Genomic DNA, 16,181 nt, shown 5'->3' on the forward strand with positions numbered 1-16,181 from the left:
TGTCTGATTCTGGTCCCAGTTCGATAATGCGAGGTTTCTCCCCACCACCGAGCAATTCTCCAGGATCAGGGGGCCCCATAACTCACCTCCACTCTGACGTACGTGCCTGATACAGCAATGGGTGCTCAGGGTAAGGGCTCAGCCCACAGGACTGCCCCACACCCCTCCTCAGACGCCAGTCCCAAGCCCAGGGCATCACCTGTGCTCCTGACTTACCAGCTATAGGTCAGAGTTCCCACAACCGCTTGTCAGGTTCAATTAATTCACTAGAGCGGCTCACCGAACCCAGAGAGACATTTTACTTTCTAGATCCCTGGTTTATTATAAAAGGATAAAACTCAGAAACAGCCAGAAGGAAGAGATGCATAAGGCCGGGTATAGGGAAAGGGCGAGGGGCTCCCCTGCCGGCTCCAGGGGTGATGGATCTCCCCAAATCTCTTTGTCTTCCCCAACCTGGAAGCTCTCTGAATCCCATCCTTTTGGGTTTTTATGGAGGACTCATTACAGAGGCATGATTGATTAGATAGTTGGCCAAAGGTGATTGAAAATCTCCAGCCCCTCTCCCCTCCCAGAGGTCTGGGGGTAGGAATGCAAGTTCAACCTTCAGACCACAAGGTTGTCTCCCTTGGCAACCAGCCCGCATCCTGAGGGCTTTTCTAAAGTCGCCTTATTAACATAACAAAATCCACTTGCTCTCATCACTTAGGAAATTCCAAGGGTTTTAGGAGTTCTGTGCCAGGAAGGAGAACAAAGACCAAATGTACATCTCTTCTTATAAATCACAATATCACACCCTGAGACCCTCTTAGCTCCTTGACTGAATAGACTGACCTCTAATCAGTGTTCTCTCTTGAGGTTTGGGTTGTAACCAACTCCTGAGAACTCTTTCCAGCGAGTAAGTAGTTACTGAGGAGTCAGAAAACCAGAGAATTTGTGAAGTCGGAGCCACGTCTTTAAAGGAGGGATAACTTACTGCTCCTTACATCACACGTAAGTCAGAGAGGTCACCTTTTCCAGGAATCCCAACAGGCGGTAAGCATTCAAGTGTTGTCTGAACTGAGAGCTCAGGCCGCCAGGATAAACTACCACGGACTGGGGGATCTTAAAACACGGACCTGGGTTCCTTACAGTTCTGGAGGCTAGAAATCCAAGATCAAGGTGCTGGCTGATTTGGTTCTGGGTGTTAAAAAAAAAGAAACAGCAAGCCCTAAATGGAGGCATTTGGCCCCCAGCACAGCAACAAGATTCAGGGATAGTTTCAGCCTCTCCCTGGAACGTGGCCTTTTAAAAGTCCTTCTGAAAGGTCCTGATCAGCTCTGGTGAGGCCATCTGTAGGATAAATCCCTGCTGTTGTTTTCCCCTGAAAAGAAGTGCCAGCCTGAAACAAGCCTTTCTTTTCTTCTGCTGCTAGCTTCTTAACCCAACCGTCCTCCACGCAAACACCTTCCACTGTGTTGGGAGCTGTCCGAGCGGCTCTCCTCTTGCTAAAAGGGATGCTACCTAATCCGTGAACCACTTAATAAAGCCAATTTGATCTTCAAATTTACTCTGTCGAACCTTGTTTCTTAACACGGGTAATAATTCTTGAGACATCTTTGGTGCATTCCTGCCTGCCCTAAAACTAAGGGAAGGAAAAAACAAATGGTTAACTGATAGAGATCACAGTCCTGCAGAACAGGAGTCTCCATCAATGTACCAATGTCTTAGCGATTTATAAGGAAAATGCAGTCTTACCAATAACCTAACTTCCAGAGACCCATAGCTCAATTTCCTGGAGCCCTAACATCACTCTTCCCTCCACAGTGATGTGGGAAACAGAGGCAAAAGGGAATGCAAATAAAATCAAATTTCCTTATGACATGCAGCCCATTGACAAGGACCTGTGATAGGGAGAGTATAACATTCCTTAATGTTAATGCCTTACTAGAAGGAAAAACTACCTTAGCTTGACCGTAGCCACACCCCCAGCATCCTGAGAGTCTTCTTGAGCATATGAAAGTCCTTTTGGACACCACCCTTTTTCCTTACCTCCCCCAACCCCCAAGTGTATCATCAGCCATTCCTCACAAGCCCAATGCAGCAGCTCTTTCTGCCCATGGGTCCTGTCCCCGCGCTTTAATAAAACCACTTTTTTGCACCAAAGATGTCTCAAGAATTCTTTCTTGGCTGTGGGCTCCAGACCTCACCAACATCCCCAAACTACATCATTGGGCTAAGAATAAGTTCTCAGAAACACAGCCTAGTAGGTCCAACATTCATGCCCAGATATGAGGGGGAAGAGGCAGGGAAGCTGAAGGTGGGTGGCTAGATCTTCAGACGCACACCAAATGGGGAAGGAAAGAAGCTGCATTCTTCATCCTAACTTTGCACTCAGCCCCATCCAGTGCCAGACACACAGATAACACGAAAAGGTCACAGAAGTGCGCGGAGCACAAGATAGTCAGATTAAAGCATCCAAAGGAGTCACGGAGGTGATACCAAGGGCATCAGTAGGGAATTGAGGTCTAAAATATCAGGAGAGGCTTGCCAGGCTGCCACGCAGTAGGGGCTCCACGTGTGCGTGTTGCCGTGCTGCCGCTGGTGTGTGTGTGTGTATTCGCAGAGAGAAAGAAAGGTTTTTATGAACTGTCTGAATTTTAAGGAGATTGAATAATCCAAGATGAGTACATTGAAAATCATAGCAGAATAAGTTAAATACAAACAAAACAGTTCTTAGAAAGAAACAGAAACAGGAACAGGGGCGCCTGGGTGGCTCAGTCGGTGAAGCATCTGCCTTTGGCTCAGGTCATGATCTCAGGGTCCTGGGACTGAGCCCCGCGTCGGGCTCCCTGCTCAGCGGGGAGTGTGCTTCTCCCTTTCCCTCTCCCTCTGTGCTCTCTCTCTCTCTCTCAAATAAATAAATAAAATCTTAAAAAAAGAGAAATAAACAGAAACAAAACAAAACAGTCTCTAAAGAGCTCTCTACATCTGTTTAGGTCTAGAAAGGGTCTGCATAGACCCAATTCTATTCTTACTCTCCACTGTCCCCCCAGACCTTTCCATCATTCCCAGGGCCATCCCAGACCCAAGCCCAGCTGCCACCCTCATTTCTAAGGACAAACCTTCTGTTCTGTTGAATCAGACAATCCGTCCTGGGGAAGGTGTTATCTGATTTTCCCCGTCGTGGTGGCTGGAACTCCTCCCCGGTCCTCACTTACAGTGGTCGGGGCCCCGGGAAGCAGGCTCCGGGGTGGTTGTTCGCTGGCTGCAGATGCGCCCAGGACTGGCACCTATAGAGAGCGTCGAGCAGGGGGTCCGGGATGTATTTGCCGTGGATCGTCCGTGGATGGATCCATGGGCTGGGACCCTTCAGGACTGGCTCAGGGTAAGGCAGGCAGGGCACCTGCCCGGACCAATTATTGGAAGCAGCTGTCTCCAGAACGAGGGTGTAAGTTTGGTGCAGCAGCTTCCTTTGGGAGAGGATAATTCCTGGGAGGTGAGCGTCAGCATCCCACACTCCCAGCAGCTGGGGGAGTGAGTGCCTTGGTTCTGTGGATGGGTCTGCACGAGGCACTGCGGCATTCATTACACCTAGGAAATCTCACCCAAACCCGGTCAGAGGATGCAGTTCCAAGCCCTGCCCCTCCCCATCCTTTACATCTCGGACACGTGATACCATGTGGCCACACCCATGAGGAATGTGCTCTGGGCCCCCTACCTCTGGTCTTGACACACTCCTGGTTTCCATACTGGGTTTCCTCTCTGCCGACCTGATACCGGAATTCCTTCCAGGTTCCCTTATCTTCCAGGCTCTTCACTACTTGCCCCAGACGGGCTCTCATGTCTTGACAATCTGTTCTCCTTACTTGGTAATGCACTTTGACTCTCTTTAAGACACAGTTTGATGAATTACTGCTACTCAAAACCTGTCTAAAATAAATGTATTCAGGTGCCTGGGTGGCTCGGTTGGTTAAGCAACTGCCTTCGGCTCAGGTCATGATCCTGGAGTCCCTGGATCGAGTCCCGCATCAGGCTCCCTGCTCGGCAGGGAGTCTGCTTCTCCCTCTGACCCTCCCCCCTCTCATGCTCTCTCTCTCCCATTCTCTCTCTCAGATAAATAAAATCTTTAAAAAAAAAAAAAATAAATGTATTCGTTGGTTTAGACTAGACTAAGCTGCAGTAACAAATACACCCTAAAATTTCAATAGCTCGACACGTGGGACTTTATATTCTCCCAGGAATTGTCCTACGGAGAGGCAACTCAGGGATCCAGGCTGATTGCACTTTGTGACCCAAACATCTCAAGAGGTGGCTCTGTAATCACTCTGGTAGGGGTGGGCAAGTTAGAGGGAGGTCTTGAAATTCTTTTCTGCTTCAGCCCCAAAGTGACACCCCCGCTCACAGTCTATTGAACAAAATGAGTCTTATGTTGCTGCCTAACTGCAAAGGAGCTTGGAAATGTGGAGAAACACGTGGATTTTTAGTGAGCATTAAATGTCTGCCCACAATTAAGTCCACCTAATGTTGAATGTAATTTAATCATCCCTTCAGAAACTGAAAAAGGCTTTTTAAATTCTGTTGAGCCGCAAGGGCCATATTCTATTGATTAGTATAGAAAAGCAGTGTAATAAAATGTCCAAACAACTCTGAATCTGCCAAGAACCTTGAGTGATAGCCCTGTTTACGCCACCAGCTAGCAGTGCTCTTGGAATTGTCAAAGGCCACTTTCAACCTCGGTGTTTCTGTATGTGCAACGAAAAGATGAGACTCGACCTTCTCTCTGGCGTAGATGTCTGTCTAGAATCCATGGCATGTGCATCTGAGCTATATAGGAGTACTGGTTACCGAGAGTCGTGGAAGACATGATTCATTTACTTCTTTCAACAAATACTCATCAGGTGCCCAGAACTTGTCCTTCCTGAGCTGAGTGTGGTGGTGCACAGGGCAGAAAATGTCTCTACCTTGGAAAAGATGCCAAGAAAAACGGTCTTACTTTGCTATCGGCATAGTAACCTCCTTCTTTATGATTGTTAATCTTAATCATTCTTGATGTTTTGACCACATATTTCACGTGATAGTAATGTAAGCTTGCTTTTTTGCATCTTCTCTCCAGGCTGCCTAGGACAATTGCTGGAGCCTTGCATTTTTCTAGCTCTAGTTTGCAGAGCTGAAGGCAGAGATGCCTGAGGACAACCCCTCTGCATCCTGTCTTATGTGGACGTTCCATGCACGGATGGGATTATTTGCAATGTGTAGCCTGGGAAAGAAAGAGGAAGCCTTTGATTTTTTTTTCAAAATTTTATTTATTTATTTGTGAGAAACAGAGAAAGAGAGAGAGAGACAGGCAGAGGCAGAGGGAGAAGTGGGCTCCGCAGGGAACCTGATGCGGGACTCGATCCCAGGGCCCTGGGACCAGGACCTGAGCCAAAGGCAGACACCCAACTGACTGAGTCACCCAGGCACCCCGGAAAGGACTTTGAGAAGCAGGAGGCAGGAGTGCAGGTCTGGGGAGCTTTCCTAAGAAGCTCTGAGAGTGGCAGAGACTTGGCATTGCCCTGCCCCTCTCAGGCCACCTGGGCCACCTGGGGAGCTGAGCCAGTGGATGTGAAACTGTGGCCAGCCTGCTCAAAAGGGATAGCGTGGCTTGGAGGAGGTTGTCAGAGGACCTGGCCACATGCTGAGGATGAATATGGGTCACATCCCACATCTCCAGAACCATGAAATCCTCCTGATTCTTGTGTATCCCAGCCAAGAGTCAGAACAATAACTGGCATTTAGTGGCTTGCTCTCTGGAAACAGGGAATTGCATCTAAATTAATTTTATTTTACTTTTGTAAAAAGATTTTATTTATCCATTTTGAGAGAGAGAGAGGGAGAGAGAGACAGCGAGCATGAGCAGGGGGGAGAAGCAGACTCCCCGATGAGCAGGGAGCCAGACTGGGGCTCCATCCCAGGGCTCGGGCTCCGGGATCATGAGCTGAGGCAGACGCTTAACCAACTGAGCCAACCAGGTGCCCTCAATTGATTTTAAAAATTAAAGAAATGGTCAATTTTCTGTACTTATAGAATGTGTGATTACAAATTCATACAAACTGTCTAAAATGTTTTTATTTTAAGCCATGAGTATGAATCTTGAGTTTCCCCCAATTTTGTGTCGAGAGGAGAAACTTGAGAATGGAATTCCATTTCCCCAGTCTCTGGACAACCTGTTTAGTGTTTAGCACAGAGCCTTGCCTATAGTAGGTAATCAAAACTACACTTGTCCCGTGAGCGAACGATGAGTCAAAAACACTTCGGAACAATGGTTATCTTCTAAAATGGGCTTGACATGACAGACCTTTGTGGGAGATGGCCCCAGGGCATGACGTGTGAAGGCACTGGACTGATGAGTGGATGTGACCTTGAGAGACACAGGCAGCTTGTCACTGGAGAGAACCAGGGTGGTCGCTCCAAGGCAAAGCTCAGACTAGATGATTTCATTCTTTACTTATTGAGTGCTTAGCATGCCCAAGGCCCTATGGGGGAAACATAGAATAATGACTTCATCACTATTCTACAGAATCTTAAGATCTAATAACTAGACAGTAAATATCCAAAACACGAAGTGTGACAGATGCCATGATCAACACAGAAACAAGCTAAAAATTTCACAAGTTCAGAGATATGGGGATAGGGGAAGAGGCCATGGATTGGGAAGACTTATAGAAAACAATTGTGTTTGAGATGCACTGTATGCAAATTATATTATCACTGACAGCGTCCTCCTTCCCTGACAATCTCATGAACAAAGATAGAGTGGGAATGAAGTCATTCCCGCAGGTCACTACATAAGCACGCACCAGTCCCAGTCACACACTTGGCTGAGAGCATGGTTCTGCTCCTCAGCACTCTCCCTGCCAGTCCCAGATGCTTCTTCCCAGCTCCTCTGATATGATTTCTATGTCCCTGTTTGCTGTAGAAATGGTACCCAGTACGGACCCATCCAGCATGGAGTACATGGGCTCATTTCCATTGCTGGCGGATTTGCAGACATCCATCTACCTGCCCATTCATCCGTAAGTCCTGTCACACTGGGTCCTGCCTGGTGCCAGGACCAAAGTCCAGGAGGGGTGAATACGTATTCTGTGAGGCTCCCACCCCTATGCAGAACCACTCTCATCTCCTGTTGAGAGGTTGGAGTAACCAAGTATTAGGCTTCTTCTCACTGTGCCTTTTTCTTTCTTTTTAAAAAATTTTTTTATTTATTTGAGAGAGACAGAGAGTGAGCACAAGCTGGGGGGGGGGGCGGGGTGGGAGAGGGAGAAGCAGACTCCCTGCACAGCAGGGAGCCTGACTGGGGCTCCATCCCAGGACTCTGGGATCATGACCTGAGCTGAAGGCAGCTTCTTACCTGAGCCACCCAGAGGCCCCTCACTGTGACTTTTTCTTGAATAATGACATTTCTATTAAGAATTTAAGAGACCTTAGAGGTCAAGTGCCTGTTCGTATCTTTGAGAAGGGGAAATATTTACCAGAATAACTTCTCAATGTAGATGAGACAGATTTACGCTCAAAAAAAAAAAAAAAAGAAAAAAGATGCATATGTAGCAGAGGAAGATAAATTATACACAATGTCCGGGTAGTTGAGAATCTTGTATAACTGTTTGAAGGAAATGGGAGAAATAATAACTAAGGACTATGGAGTCCTTACAGTTTGGCGTCTCAGTTATGTTGATTCTGCTCTGTGCATATCTGACCTATTTAATCCCTCCCAAGATCGTTATGACACACATACTATTATCACCTGCATTTTCCAGCCAAAAAACAAAATGGAAGCACAAAGAAGTAACTCGCTTAAGCAAAGGGTCTGGTAGGTGAAGGCATTAGAATTCAGAGCCCAGAGGAGGGAATGGTGTTAAGGAAGGAAGCACTTATGGCAGGTTTCCGCATGATTCTGGAGAGAAGAGTCTGTGTATTGAAGGAAGCATTGTTTCATACACCCCAGCAAGTTTTGTTCGGCTATGCACGCCTCACAGGCATATAATTTAACACTTGGCGAACTTCTAGCTACTAAAGGGAGTGGCAAGAATAAATCTTGCAGGAATCCTGCCTTCAACGGTATTCTACAGCAAGGAGCCAGAAGCCCCAAGGCTAGGAGGTGGATTGGTGTGCCTGGATCTCGGGTACCCGACCGTCCAGGTTGGCTCTCCGCCATCCATCAAAGCAACCAGGTAGTGGGATGGAAAGACGTTTCCGCGATGCCTTGACAGCCTTGACAGCAAGGTCCTCAGACGGCAGGGATCCGGCGGCGCTTCTGCGGGCTCGGGTCAGGCCTGGGGCAGCGCTGGGACTCCAGTCCGGGCCGGGCTGCCCAGCCCAGTGCTCTCCCATCACCCGGCTGAGAGCTCCAGGGGGTCACCCGCTTCCTTCCCAGCGGGCTGACGCTCCCCCCGCCCCGAGGGCTGGCGTCCCGGCCGAGCTGCCCGAGACGAGAAAGGAAGGACCCCGCAGTCCCCGGCGCGCGGCGGGCAGAGGCGCCGCCCAGGGCGGGCGGGGGGCGGAGGACGGAGGCCGGGCGCGCGGCGGGCGGCAGGGGGCGCTGCGCGGCGGGCGGGGGCGGGGGCGCGGGCCGAGCCTGGGCGCCCGCGTCTTTGTGCCGCTCGCCGCCGCCCACTCTCCCCCCGCCGGCCGTGCGCCCCGCTGGAGGGCGGGCTGGGGATAAAGGGCGGCTCCGGCGGGCGCGGGCGCGGGCACGGGAGAGCGCACCCGGCACGCGGCCCCGCACACCCGGCCTGGGCGCCGCGCTCGGAGCCCCGCCCGCGGTCGAACGGGAGCGGCGGCCCCCGGAGCCCCGGCCGCGCGGGACCAGGTGGGTGACGCGCGTCGCTTTGTGTCGGCATCGCGGGAGCGGGGCGCGGCCGAGGGGGACGGAGGGATGTGGCCGCGCGGGGCGGGCCCGGCCGGGGTCCCGGGCGCTGGGGTCGGGGTGGGGACGCGCCGGCTCCCAGCCGAGGGCGCCACCCCGGCCCGGCCCTGCCCCTCGGTGGCCCCAGCGCCTCGGCCACTTGGGAAGCTCGGGTCCCGCGCCGCCTCCCGGGCCGGGAGCCGCTCCGCAGAGCTGCGTCCCTGGCGCCCCGGCCGACCGGGCGGGGGCGTCTCTCGGGCGGGGGGCGAACGCAGGCCGCGCGCCGCGGGGTCTGGCGAGCTCGAGCCGCCCGGGCGCGGGAGGCGGCGGGAAGGTCAGCGCGCCGGAGGTGGCCGGGTGCCGCGCGTCCCCCCGCTTTGCCCATCCCCGCACTTGGGTGAGCGCGGCCGCTGCCCTCCCTCGGAGCCCTCCGCTCCTGGGGGTCTCGGCATTCCGCCCTCCCGGCGGTGGCTCCCCAGTTCCCGGGCACCGTCCTGAGCGCCCAGCTCTGGTCACGGGGATGAAGGGGCTCCTTACTGTACCCTAATGATCTCCATAGTCAGGTCTAGGATGGTCACTTCAAAAGTTCTCTGCCTTTCTTTCTAGTGAATAAAAAAAAATGTCCAACAAATCCCCTGTGCTTGTCTTGTGCCAGGCGGAAGTCTGGGTAACGGAAAAGGGTTAGAGAAAGCCCCCCGAGAATATCCGGAGTGGGGGCTGCTGCCCTAGGGGAGGGGCGTCAGGCCCCTGCACTAGGAAGAGCTCTGACTTGGACATACTGCAATGGACAGTTCTGGCAAGGAAGCTCTTTCCTGGGAGTGGGGCCTGGGGATTGGTAAGGACAGATTCTAGTGAATAGGGTGGGGGGTGGGGGGTGCCCCCCGGGGAGAGATCAGCCAGGGGAGGAGCCCTGTTCTGAAGTCAAGGGCAGGGCACAAAGTAAGTTGGTGCAGATGCCTGTGGAGCTGGAGGCCCGGGGGGAGGGAGAGGAGGGTCAGGGCTGCTTTGTGAGGGAGGGCTCTTGAGTCAAAGCTGGAAGGTGGGGCAGGTGGGAGGGAACTGCCTGGCCCTGCAAGGGGGTGGGAGCACAAGGTGTGTGCAGTTGTGGGACCTTTCCCATGGGACTGAGCTTCCCTTCCCCAGACCTGGTCCCTTGTGGTTTTCTAGTGACTTTATAATTTTTGTTTTTACTATTTTGTAAAGAGTATAAAGGAAATTTGAGTGGAGAGGTCAGATGGGGACAAATCGTGGTCTTTGAACTGCACGCTGACATCGGTCTTGATCTGGGGGCAGTGGGAGCCCTTGATAGTTTCGGAGGAGGAGGAGGAGGAGAGTGAGTGAGCTGAACCCGGCTTTGTGTCATGAAGGGGATGTTATGCAGTGTGCTGAGTGCTGCCTCTAGAATCTGACCCCCTTCCCCCACTGCCCACCTGCTGGGATGTGAGCTTCCCTCCTGTACCACTTATTAGAGGTCAGACATGGCTTGCAGACCTCAGGAGAAAATGGGATGCAAATAACCTAATTTTAATGGGATGGGAATTTTCCAGATCCAGCACAATTGGAGTTTGGAAGTTGCGTGTTTAAAGGGGCCCTGATTCTAATGCGAGTAGCCCAGGAGAACTAAGGAACAAGTGGCGAACTGGAATGCTGGGGGCGGAGCTGCAACCAAGAGTGCATAACGTGGGCACCCACAGGCTGTGCACGGATGGGGGATTGAAAACTGGAAGAGCACGTTGAGATGCGTCTGTTTTATAAGCATATTCAGTGCCCTGGGTTTGATAGTGTATCATTCCTGCATCCAGATCCGCACTAGAGGACCGTGCTTCTCTTGTGGACTTGGTGTGGTTTGGGACTTGGAAGGGACCCCACACACTCTTCAGTTGAAGCTGCTGACGTTTAGCGGGTGAACTTGGGGCTCAGCCAGAAGCTGGGAGCCACGTCGCTTGTTTTTCCCATTGTGGTTCATAATTTGGCCCTGCTGCTTTCTTTTGTTCAAATTTCTCTTCTTGAGAGCCTTTCTCTGTGGTGGTGGAGACAGCAGGAGGCCTGTCCTTGCAGACTGAGAATCACAGAGCTAGATGGTCACTGCAGATTCCTAGCCCAGCTGCTCATTGGGACTTGGAGAGAGGTCAGGGACCCCAGCCTGGGGACCCCCTGGCTGACCTGGGCCTGGCATCAGCGATCCCGACTGCCCACTGTTCTTTCTCTTGCTCTTTGCTTGGGCTAGGGAGAAGGGGGACTTGTCAGCTGCTCTGGGGATCTGGTGGTCTGAAGCCACTCGGGGATACTGAGGCCTCAGACGCTAACAGGGCATCTGACCAAGCAAGGACCACCCGTGCCCCTGGATCTCTGGGTGTGGCATGTCAGAGGGAGCCAAGAGGCTCTGAACAGAATGGATTGCTTCCAAGGAAGACAGAGCCTCTCCATGTTCACTTGGGTAGCTTCCTTCTTGGAGATCCAAGAACTAAGTTGAAGGTGCCTTTCCTTAGGACTAGGAAAGTCATTTGGGGTAATCATTCTCAGGACCAGCATCCTCTGTCCTTTGTTTCTGCGTTGCTGACACACATGAATAGCTTTTCTTAATTAGATGAAGAAATTAAATTGCAGCAACTGTTCACATACCTGCTGGGGATTAGTCTGGAAGGACAGAGATTGTACAACCTTCTGACCCAGCTATGTGACCAAGGGCAAGGTCTTAACCTTCTCACCTGGCCCCAGTTCCTTCCACTATAAAACTCAGGTGTTGGCTGAGATTATTTCCAAGATCCAAAAATAATAATGTGCTGCCTTAAAGGGGTTTTCCAGGAGGACTATTGCAGGGTAACCACCAAACGCAACCAATTTTAAGGATTTTTCGAGAAGAATGTCTTCGCCTGCAAAGGACAGTTGAGAGCTAGGCTTTGGAGGGGGTGGTTCTTGGTGATGAGAGTGTCCATCTTCCTTCACTCCTGGAATCTAAAACCTGAATTGGAACGTATTTCCTCAGTGGCCTGGACTCTGAGAGTAGGGCTTCCTCTGAGGAGCAAGTTGAAAGGCGGATGTGATGTTACAAGGAAAAATCAGTTCCCTGGATGCCGGAAACTGGTGTGTCAGCCAACATTTTAGAGTTCACCTGGTGTTTGCCCAGGAGAGAGAGGGAACTGTAGTTACCAGGCACGTAGCAGGCCCCGTCGCCGGGTGCTGACGGGGCCCTGGCTGTGGACCCAGTTCTCAGACAGCCCTCCACGACGGGCCCTGCTCCTGTCCCCACCTGGCAGAGGACGGAGGTGCAGCAGAGAGTGGTTGGGTTGTCCGAAGCCATGCACCTGGTAAATATTGAAGCCTGCCTGGGACTCCGAGAAGGATACATTCTGTGACCTTGGGGCGGCCACAGTCTGGGGGTGGAAGCCAGCGCACTGACAGACTGTTCTAACAGTGGGGTTTGGCGTGCAGCGTGCAGTGGGCCGTGGTTGCAGCCGGTGACGCCAGGGACTTGAAGGAGGAGTCCCCGTTGGCTGGGCCACTTTGGAGGGTCAAGGTCAGATTCTGAGCCTGGGAACAGCAAGCAATGGCCGGGGTGGGCTGGGAGCTCAGAGCCGGCCGTGCTGCCAGGGTCCTGTTCTAAAGGAGGCTGGCTGTCTCTGAACGCTGTTCAAACCAAGATTCCCGGGTATAGACAGTTGCTTTCGTGGCTGGTGTCTTCTAGAAGGTCATGCCAGTGTGGGATTTTCCCTGTTCCGTTTTGGAGCCTCTGTCCCTCCATTTCCCTCCCCCCCTCCCCAGGTCTGCGTGCTGGAGGAGATTTGGTTCAGAGAAGGTGAGCAGAACCACAGGCAGCAGCCGTCGTGTTTACAGCCCAGGAACCTGTCGTCTTGTCTTCAGAGTGCCCTGAGCGAGGCTGCTGTGATTTCCCCGGCCTGCGGCAGCCTGGGGCCTGCAGTTGAGAGCCTCGGAGCTGGGAGTCAGCCCCAGCGGAGGACGGGGCAGCTGTAGGCTCCCGTAGCTTCTGCCCCAACTGGGGCTCTGAGGGCGGGCCTGCCCCAGACCCCGTAGAACAGAGGGGAGCTTCCAGATCCAGAGTGCGTAGGGACTGTGTCTCTCGTAGGGTTATTGTTAAACAGGGTTTTGTGTCTGTCCTCAGAATGCCTCCCACCTAAATGATTTTCCTGGGACCTCTTTTGGCTGCCAGAGGGTCAGTTTCCAGGCAGTTCTTCGGAACAGGGCGTGTGTGACTTTGGGGGAGGCAGCACTTTAAGGTTCTCTGGGGGGAGGTGGGCCCATGCAGGCTGCATCCAACATGGGGAGAATGCCTTCCAGACTTCCACTGGCCTCCTGCTGGCCCGTGGACAGTGAGGAGCCCTTCCTCTGGGACTGTGTTAACCGGCTGCTGACGGGCTGAGTCTTCCTCCTTGTCCTCAGTGGCTGGCTTGTCTGCAGGCTGCCCTGCCTCCCATCCCTTGCCGTCCCCCATCAGGCTTGTGTGCATCCCCTGTAGGAAAGGCAGCCTGCTGGCCGGAGAGGCTGGCCCTCTCCCCTGGCTTGTGGGTGGTGGGAAATGTCCCCTTCCCAGAGACGTGCAGACCTCTGCATTAGGCACCCTCTTCTTCCTCGAGGTAAAACGTTCTCTTAAACACGTGTTCTGAAGCCAGAATCAACACAGGTATTTTTTGACTTTCTTGGGAAGCTTTGTGTCGATTCCACTGGGGTCCCTCATCATCTCTCCATGGACCTCTTGTCCCTTTGCTGCTGGGACACCCTCAGCTACCCCCATTGCTTGTTGAGTAATGAGTGTGCCTCTTGTCTGAGCCTTTGGGATTCTTCACTGTGTGGCCCCAGCCCATCTCTCCGGGGCGGTTCTCCCGGCAGCCTCCAGACGGGGGCCCTGGGGCGTCCTCCTGCCATCTCCGCGTGCCCCCTTCCTAGCGGTCCTTCAGGGCTCAGAACACGTATTGCCTTCTTCTCAAAGCTGTAGAATCATTAACGGGATTGGGGGGGTCGACTCCCCAGGTACTGGCGTCTTGCGCTGGGACCCCAGAGGTGGTGCGGAACACAGGCTGGGACGGCAGGCCTCAGCCCGGCCAGCCCCTTCCCTCCCAAGCCCTGGCTTGCTCTCTCCCGTCTGCAGGCCGAAATGTTCGCTCTTCCAGGGGCTTCCATAGCAACTTTTCCTTCACAACCTGTGATTGCACTTAAAACTCTCTCGTCTAATTTTGTGATTCATGTAACCGTTTGATTTCCTCTGCTAAATCATAAGCCCTACAAGGGTAAGAATCTACTCATTTTTTGCATTCCCTTAGTGTGTATCATGCACTTTCTAAGTGCATTTTTGTTAAGTGATTGAATACAAGATCGAGAAACGTGGCTCACAAGGGAAACGAAGAAATGGGATTTGAGTTTACATTTTGTGCTTGTGTGATCTGAGCAAATCGAGGGTTCTCTCTGGGAGGTGAGTCCACTGAGCAGCTCACCTCAGGACTGTAAGAAGCTGAACGCAAAACTCATGGGAGTGTCGGTTTGGGTTGGGGGATGAAGGCCGGGGCCCGCAGCCCTGTGGGTCAGGGATGCAGGGTGGAAGGCCTTGCCAGTCCTGGGTCCCGTGGCAGCAGACCACATCAGTTCCCGTGTCAGACAGGAGCTTTGTGTGGGCTGCCTGGAGGCTGCCGTGTAGCCTGAGGAGATCTGTGATGCTGGGCAGGATGAGGCAGAAGAGGGCCTCGCTCTGCGGGTGTGCGCAAGGACCACAGTGTGAGACTCCTAATGTGTGTTACAGGAACTCTGGAGACGGGCGTGAACGAGCGTAGACTTGGAGGGCAGGATAGCGTGGAAGAGGCAACTCCGTGCTGGCATGCCAGGAGGCCCGAGATGTGGGGCCAAGTGGGATTTGTCCTTGAGCATATTGAGTCTGGGCTGGTGGTCAGGCCCTCCGGGGCAGGAGAGGGAGGTGGGCTCCATCAGCCTTATCAGTTTGGATCTTTCTAGTGGGAGACTGAGGTGCTCTGGGTAAAGAGGTGGTCAGGGTTCCTAGAAAGAGTGTTTGTCAGGTAAACGCACTAGGGGCCATTGATTCACGTGGTTCTCCCCACAGAGGAACTGAAGCACATCAGCCGCAAAGATCCTAGAGCGTGTGCGTGGATTAATTTGTAGTATCCAGTGTATTCTGTTTCTTGAGTGCCTTACGCTCTCCTTTGGTCTGTGGTTCCAGTTTCCATTCAAAAGCATCACATAGGGTGTGTGTTCCAGAAGAAGCTTTGCCTCGGGAAGTGTGAAGGCTTGCGGGGACCCCGGGGGCCCCTGTTTGTGAAACAAACAGTCCCAGAAAGTAATTTTTCCTGACGCCCCCGTTGCTCCACAGTACTTCTCGGGAGCACACACGGCGGTGCTCGGTAGTCCTAGGACAGTGGAATAGAAAGAGCTTCCAGAAGACTTTCAGAGCCGGCGCCCCAGGATGGGAATTTATTGGCTAAAACCATGTCTCCTTCTTCCTAATCGCTTGGCAGGCGCGGCGGTCCCAGTGCCTGGTGTGGATGAGACAGAGCCGGTGCTCTGCTGAGATCACAGTCACTTCTTTCTTCTTTCTGTCTCAGTGAAGCGTTCGCCACAGGCCCTGGGAACCGACAGTGTGGTTCCCGTGGGAGGCCAGGGGCGTGGCAGATAGGGCCGGATGGAGCAGAGAAAAGAAGAGAAAAGGTATCTGTATTCCCTCAGCTTGTGCGACCCTAAGAAACCACCTCTGTGTCGGGGTGTAGTCTCCTCCTCCCAGGCTTGGGCCCTGACGTCTTCCTGACTCCCCACTGTCTGCGTGCGCGGGGGCCGTCTCTACACCCAGTGGGCGTCCCCCCAAACCTCATCCCCTGTGTGATGTGTGAGGAGGTGGGGCCTTTGGGAGGCACTTAGGTCATGAGTGGGGAGCGCTCATGAATGGGATCGGTGTCCTAATAAACAGACCCCAGAGAACCCCCTGGCCCCTCTTGCCGTGAGGACACAGCGTGTGGATGGGTGGCTGAACCAGGCAGCAGGCTCTCACCAGACACCGAATCTGCCAGCACCCTGGTGTGGGACTTCCAGCCTCCACAACTGTGAGAAATGAATGTTGTTGACAAGCCACCCAGCCTCTGGGACGGTGACTGTGGTGGTTCGAATGAACGAACGTGGGCAGCAGCGCCTAGTGACCGGTTCTCCCGGAGTTGGGCCTGCCCTGTCGTCAAAGACCCTAAGGAGGTTACGTTCACGGATTCGGGGGTTTAGGAGGCCAGCATGTCTTTTGGGGACACAGCGGGACCCGTAACACATTAATTGTATGTCTTCGTACGATCCCGTGTGTTTGGCTCATGAGCATCGG

At 53.1% G+C, this 16,181-nt stretch overlaps 1 protein-coding gene across 3 annotated transcripts in view; it reads left to right on the forward strand.

Annotated features, from left to right (window-relative positions):
* Positions 1-8,593: 8,593 nt before the first annotated feature.
* Positions 8,594-16,181, forward strand: part of RNF144A (ring finger protein 144A) — a 115,289-nt gene continuing 107,701 nt past the window's right edge. Inside the window, exon 1 of one of the 3 annotated variants that reach the window (XM_078055924.1) lies at positions 8,594-8,827. The gene's annotated coding sequence lies outside the window, so the exon portion shown is untranslated. The remainder of the gene's footprint in view (positions 8,828-16,181) is intronic. The other 2 variants (XM_078055925.1, XM_078055923.1) reach the window with 2 other exon arrangements.

The sequence above is a fragment of the Halichoerus grypus genome, chromosome 10 (assembly GCF_964656455.1).
Source record: "Halichoerus grypus chromosome 10, mHalGry1.hap1.1, whole genome shotgun sequence".
Taxonomy (NCBI): Eukaryota; Metazoa; Chordata; class Mammalia; order Carnivora; family Phocidae; genus Halichoerus; species Halichoerus grypus.